Source organism: Rhagoletis zephyria, unplaced genomic scaffold (assembly GCF_001687245.7).
Source record: "Rhagoletis zephyria isolate East Lansing unplaced genomic scaffold, Rhagoletis_zephyria_1.1 Rzeph_scaffold_22250, whole genome shotgun sequence".
In the NCBI taxonomy this organism is placed as follows: Eukaryota; Metazoa; Arthropoda; class Insecta; order Diptera; family Tephritidae; genus Rhagoletis; species Rhagoletis zephyria.
Window position 1 is genome coordinate 1 of NW_016179308.1, and position 7,352 is coordinate 7,352.

Consider the following 7,352-nt stretch of genomic DNA (forward strand, 5'->3'; position numbering starts at 1 on the left):
ACTCACTGTGGCCTTCTACTGTGTGTCTACCGCACATACATACACACGCATGCAAATGTGTATGTGTGTGCACATATATTTTTCAAATGTAGTCAATTCAAACTGTAAGCCCAGCATTTATGCCCTTTACACATTTTTATTGTATTAGACTTATTGACCAAATTTAGCAAACTTTATACTAGAAACAAAAAAATAACAAAACAAAACAACTAACAGTCAATCTTAAATAAACAACGGACAAGCACTTTACGGCAACAACCAAACACGCAAAATGAGCACGCAGCGCATACAAAACAAAAGATTCAAGCAGCGAACTTCACGAAAACGTCCGACGATCTGCGCGTCGCCGCCAATCAACTCTGTGACTTTGTGTAAAATGTGTGTACATCAGCGGAGCAGCGACGCAAGCTATCTCATACAACATTACAACGTTTTTAGTCTATGCCATTTTTATTGCGCGCAAACATATACATTGTATAAGCTTTTCGCTTGCTTCCCTGACCTTTTTGTGATTACCGCGGATTACCTAGGCCGCTGCTGTCTTAGCTGAGTGAAAAAGGTGAGGTGAGCACAAATTGTACGCAAAAAGAGACTGCGTTTATGGAGAGTCTACGTAGCAAAAGCGGCGCGTGAGTTTCGATGCAACAATAAAATACAAAGACGTCAACGACAAGGTTAGAAAACAAAAAACGAGTCAGCAACAAAAAAAAAAAAAAAAAAAAAAAAATCGTAGCGAAACTTGGAACTTTTTATGTAGTTAGTTCACGTTTACGAACGATTCACTCCATGAGTATGAAAATAGCTCGCTGTCACTCTCACTCTCTTTCTCCGTCTCTCTTTACAAAACAATATCTTTCATGCTATCTGCCCCTGTTGGTCTAATAAATACTTACTACACTTTAATGCACTCACCCACCGACACCTGGAGGAGGTGCAATGTATTTACAATACTTGTAACTGTATTTGAATTTTACGCTAGTTCTACAACTAACTCGCTCATACACACACTCTTTCTCGCGCGCGCTCTCTCTCTCTCTCTCTCTCTCTCTCGCTCTGTAGAGTGTCACCACTGTAAACGTTCTCACTCACTTCTAATTAGAAAATCTACTGTAATATTTTGAAAATCCTTCATGTGGTCTCTTGTACTATATAATTGGGCCTCGATTACTCGCTCTCCCAAACAGAGGCCCTTCATCATTTATCAATTAGAATGCTTGTAGTTACATAGTTGAAACGTTGAAATGCTGAAACACTCATTGCTGCCGAAATACTTTTAGACATACGCACACATTAATCAGTACACATTTTTACTGCTGCCCAGTTAGACGTTTTCAGCTGTACATTTATGCTTTCACTTGGTATGGGGCGCACAGCCGCTGAGGTTTATAGAGGGAAGGCTTTAAACCTTAATGGTTGTATATATCTAAAATCTATGCTCTCTTGCGCTAAATTTCTGTACTAACTGAAAAGTTGCCTCTGTAATGGCTTCGTTTTTTTTATTAACAAAATTTTTTCTTTACTTTTTACTAACATTTTCAAAATATTTTCGCTGAATATTTGGGAATTTTTAAACCTTTCGCGACCATTAGCCAAAAGGCTCAAAATATAGCAGTAAATAAATAAATAAAAAAAATCATATCGAGGGCCTATATTGAGTACAACCTATCTGCAATTTTCACAAAAACTACTTTTTGATATTAGAAGATATCTGGTACTTAAATTCCCTCACTGAAATTAACTTAAACTTTTCCATTCAGCCTTAACATCATCGATGACAATTAAGTCTAAAGTGGATTTCTATATCAGAATCTCATTTTTGGTAAAAATTACAGACCTTCGTGTAGGCCGTATTGAATATAAACCCTCGATATGTATGTATGTATATATAAAATGTCGCTGAAGAAATTAAAAACAACGGCAAAGCACTTTTACAGCAAAAGATTTTTTAAGAGTCGTATTCTAAGCTTAAGTAAACATATTTGTATATATTGAAAACTGAGTTTTAATAAGAACTAATTAAAGATATTTGAAAGTCAAATATTTCATTTTTTTTTTTGTGTAGCTCGAACGCCTTAAAGGCCTGGAAGTTGTCAAATTTTCATTTTTTTTCGTGTTACGAGTTTGCTAATCTTACTGTTCTAATGGATTTTCTGCTTTTCATTAGCTCTAAAATTATTATTTTTTCTCTTTAATTTTCAATGGTGACATTTTCGTACGCCAGCCTTTAGCCCAACAACGTACACATATTGACTTGTGCCACTCGTCTCTTAACTTTCTCCTTTACTTAACCACTGTAAACCAAAAATTCCTGCTCTTGGTATTCTTTGGCCTGTTCTCTGCGTCTTCATCAACATTACTCCAGCTTCTTTCATTGTAGAAGCTGATCGAAACGGCAGTAAAATATATATATTTTGAAATTACTCCCTTTTCCATCTTTCTCTCTTTTCTACTACTTGTTTTCCTCGTCTCTCATTGAATATCTCCGCCTCTTTCCTGTTTGTTTGAAATGCCACACTGCGCTCTACTTCTACTCAAATATGTAAAAAAAAAAATCGACTTCACCTAAATACTCCACCAATAACTAAATAGTAAATATAGAATCAAATAAAAATAAAGTTTTATTTGAACTTGGTAAGTTGAATACATTTGCAGATTTTCTTCTAAGTACGTACATACCTACATTATTATGTACATCTAAGTAATTTAGTTAATTACTCTTAAATACGCCTTACTTTGCTTAACGTTTAAAAAAATACATCTAAAGTCTGATCCTCATCATCACGTATGCATATGCACATATGTAAACACACACACACGCACACCCACACGCACACACACATGCATACGACTTCAGCCATATCAAAGTCATTGTTGTATTTTAATGTCATCGTCAACATCAAAAATGTCATCATAATCATCGCAATCATCTTCACAATCATCGGTGCGCTGTCGCTTGGCGTCCAGTCATCGCATACACGCTTATGAAATAACGCCGGCTTACACTGCACATAGACGACGCTTATGCGCGCCACTCATCCATACATAGGTCAATGCCATTTTGCTTTTTTTTTAAATTTCTGCTTCTGCTGCGGATTCGTTGGCGTATTTGGCTTTTGTGGCGCTTTGCTCATTCTTTTCAGTTTGCTTAGCTGCCGCGCCTGCTTTTAACCGCTTGATACCGTTAATTAGTTACCTACCCAAATTGTTTATCGCTTGTTGTAATGCATGTTTGTAAATATACATACATATATATATTTATTTAAATGTAGTGCCTAAAGTTTATACATAGCCAAAACGAATTATGCATGCATTTATAATTTTTAATATTTCGTTTGTGATTTGTATAAAAACTTTTTTGTAAATATGTTTCTAATTTAGTTATGTATTATACTTTTTTGTTTTTGTTAATATTAAATTTTTAAGTTTGGAAAATATATATATTCAGCTCAGTAACTCAAGTAAGTGCGTAGAAATGTGAATCTGCGTTCAAAGCAAAAGAAGGCCTGCTAAATTGCATGCACTTTCCTGAGAATTCGAATTTAAAAATCATCCCAAATTTTGTTGGCACTTCTACGCCTACTTGAGCGTTAGTTGAGTTTCTTCTCTTCCATAAATTTCAACTACGTAGACTTTTTCAACTTTCGCTTTAGATACAAGTTTTACAGCTCGAACATTCACTATCCTAAAAAAAAATTAACAAAAAAAAAACACATGAAAATGCGTATGTATACTTTTATAAACAAAAACAAAAAAAGCTTTCTAAATGAATTCACTTTTATTTCCAATTGAACGCCTTAAAAGAAACAACAAAAAACAACTACCAAACTGATTTTTTTTGTATGTATGTATGTATGTGTGGCATTTTGATAAAACAACTTATAACGGATTAGGTTAGATTCCTTTTTATGTGAAACTTAGTAAAAATATAAAATTTTTTAAGGAAAATTTATTCTTCTAAAGCCTATAATTTTTTTAAATCAAAAAGATGAAATTTATGTTTTTTAACAAAATGCCACAGATATATTCACTTGATAGTTGATTCTTTAGGCGAAAACACATACAAAAAATCAAACTATTTCTATAACTGCTTTGAACTAAAACAGATTTTTAATATTAAATCTCTTGAAAAAAATAGAAAACAAAATCATGCTACTTAATAACGAAACGTATTTTATATTTCCTTATTTCAATGAACTATCTATCACTCTCTCTCTCCCTCTCTCGTTCTCTCACTTCTTACTCGCGCGCACACCCACACACACACTTTTAATTTTCGTGCTTCTCAAAAATACCAAAACTCTTCCTACACCAAATTTTTTAAGCGTTTATTAATCTCTTCACTCGTCTTGTCTTTCCTCTTCTCTCCCTCTCTCTCTCTCCCACCTTAGGTGCACACTCAGCCATACGCTCGGCGGCCACGTCACCGACAAGTTCTACCTCATCACCACCCTCACCGCCCACCGCGCTCACAACGCCTTCGCCCTCTTCGCTGAGTTCGTTGGCATGCAATGGCGGCGGCAGCGCTGGCGCTGGTCTCTTCAATATGCACAACTCATCACCTCCACGCCCCGGCAGCGGCAGCGGTGGCGGTGGCGGCGGCGGCGGCGGCGGCAGCGTCATCACGTCCAACAACACCGGCAACTGTGGTAGCGGTGGCGGCGGCCCTCAATCGGTCACATCCTCCTTGACTTCCGCGCCACCACAAATGCCGCTGCGCATGCCCCCACCCACCAGCGGCGGCATCAACGAGCCACAGGAGTGCCCCTACTGCCGGCGCACCTTCTCATGCTACTACTCGCTGAAGCGGCACTTCCAGGACAAGCACGAGCAGTCCGACACGCTGTACGTTTGCGAGTTCTGTCACTCGACGCTATCGCACCAAAAACTCGCTCACCACACACAAGAGCCTGCAGCACCGCGGCTCCAGTGGCATGCTGAAGCGCCTACTCAAGACGTCCGCCATCAAGAATGTGCTAGTGCCGCCACACCATCACCACCACCACCACCATCTGACGCATCCGCGCACCAGTCTCTTTGACTTCACCAGCGAGCTGGGACAGCCACCACCAGGCATCCAATAGGATTTCAGATGGAATGCGATTTTTTAGAGAGCCACCGCCAAGTAATTTGAGCGGCGGAGTATAAGCGCGCAGCATTTAAATGAAAAAAAAAAAACAAATTATGTAATATTTTCAAATTTAATTATGCTAATTAGATAATAGACGTGCATATCGCTTAACTTATATGTTAATGTAAATGTACGCGTATATACATACATACATTAGTAATGCTTTAGAATTCTGTATAAGTTTATAAGATTTTAGGTTTTTTTCGCTAACTGTAAACATACATATGTATGTGTAGCGAACATACATACACACACACACACACACACACAACAACAAACTGAGCGGCTTAGAGCGCGGCCAGTATCAGCGCAGTTGACGCCCAAGTGCAATACAGTAACTAAGGTAAAAGTTAGCCCTTACCAGCTACGAAGTGAGCTTTTGAATTTAATATTTATGCGCTAAAAAAGCTGCTACAAATTTTGAATAGTTAGCGCAACAGTTGAGGCTGGCCTGGCAGCCGCTAACTTGAAAGTAAAGCGTGAGAACAGAAGTCTCCATTGTAAATATACACACACACACACACGCGTATACACTTAGGAACACACATACATACATACAATACAAATGCAGTTTAAGGCTTAATCTAAATAAGTTCTTAGCTACATTTAATGCTAGTATACTTACCATTACCGTTAGTTTTAATAATTTAATTAGCTTATCGCCAAATGCAGAAGCAAAGCAAATCTAAAGCTGAATGCATCTACCACACTTAACCGTTAGTTTTTTGCAATATGCGCGCCACCAAGTGTGGCCGGAATTTGAGAAGAGAAACAGCTGAGTCAGCATAAGCTACTGGCTACAGCGGAAGTTGTGCAGTGGGCAACAGAAGCATGCGATGGCAATGGCGAAGGCGTAGGCGCGGGGGCGCGTGCGTTACACGTTTGGTATTATCAATTTGTACATATCATGGCGTATACGCAACATTCGATACCGCTGCGGTGTCGATTAATTAGCAAAATTTAGAATTTGAGTAGCAGAAATCCGAGAGCAAACACAAATATAAAAATAAAAATAAAAATAGTACGCAACGCCCACCGCTGCGCTTGCCGTTGCGCGCATGTCTTTATGAATTGCAATTTTTTCTTCGGGCAAACATAGATATTTAGTAGTCGGTTTCTTGTGTTTTTTCCATTAGGTTTTTCTTCCCTCTTTTTGCGTACATATGAATTGTTGTTTTGCTTTCGAGTGCGCTGAAAACTCTCTGAAAATCAAATGTATTCCAATCGAAATAAAAAATAAATTGAACTGAACATTTCAAAGTACAGTTGCAGTTAGGCTAGTTATTAGCAAAAAGAAAAAAAAAAAATTAAAACCGAAAAAATTCAAATAAAATAATTGAAGAATGCTTAGGTGAACACAAGAAACTTTAAGCGTGATTGTGCCGGTTAGGCATAACTTGGGCAACGCTGTGTGCCAAAGCGGTTTCAGCCGTTTGCATTTCTTAATTAATTACGATAGGATAAAAGCGAAAGCAGCAAGGAAAAGTAGTAGAACTAAAAAGTTGCATGTTATATTGCAAATATACAAAAACATATACTTATATACAAACATACATACATATATAAATTAAATTTGATTAAGTGTAAATCTAAATGAACTTTATCAGGGATTAATATCAGTAGCAAGTCCTTTTTTCTATACAATTACATACAACTATATAAAAAGTAAAACAAAAAAAGAAATTAAGAAAGATTTAATACAATTTTAGCAAACTAAAAAGTAAACAAAGAAACAAAAACTTTAAGTGGAATCGATGAAATTTATTAAAACCATGCATATATGTATACAATACACACACACACACACACACACGCACACACACACAAATGTGCAAAACAATGCTAAATGTAAGCCAACCAGCTATTATACATATGAAAGACGCAAACATACATATTTATGCAAAATGCAAAACAACAAAAACAAACACAAACTCAGTGATTTTCACCAGTGAAGTACAAAATGACTTGAAATTTATACAAACAAATGAAAGTAAATGCAAAAATACAAAATAAAATATGTTGCAAATAAAACAAAAGGCATAACTGTATATTCGGAACTTTACAATTCTAATTGCATAAAAACATTTACAAGCAGGGAAAATAAAATAAAAAATTTAAGTAAAGCATGCAAGAGTCAGCAGAAATTCAAGAAATTAGTACGAAAAGCCTCAAAAACCTCAAAGTTGTTTTTGTACAGTTTTGTTGAATAAAACACAAACATAAG

General features: G+C 36.7%; 1 pseudogene; it reads left to right on the top strand.

Moving 5' to 3' along the window:
* Window positions 1–13: 13 nt before the first annotated feature.
* Window positions 14–6,807, top strand: LOC108381349 (broad-complex core protein-like; annotated as a pseudogene).
* Window positions 6,808–7,352: the final 545 nt, after the last annotated feature.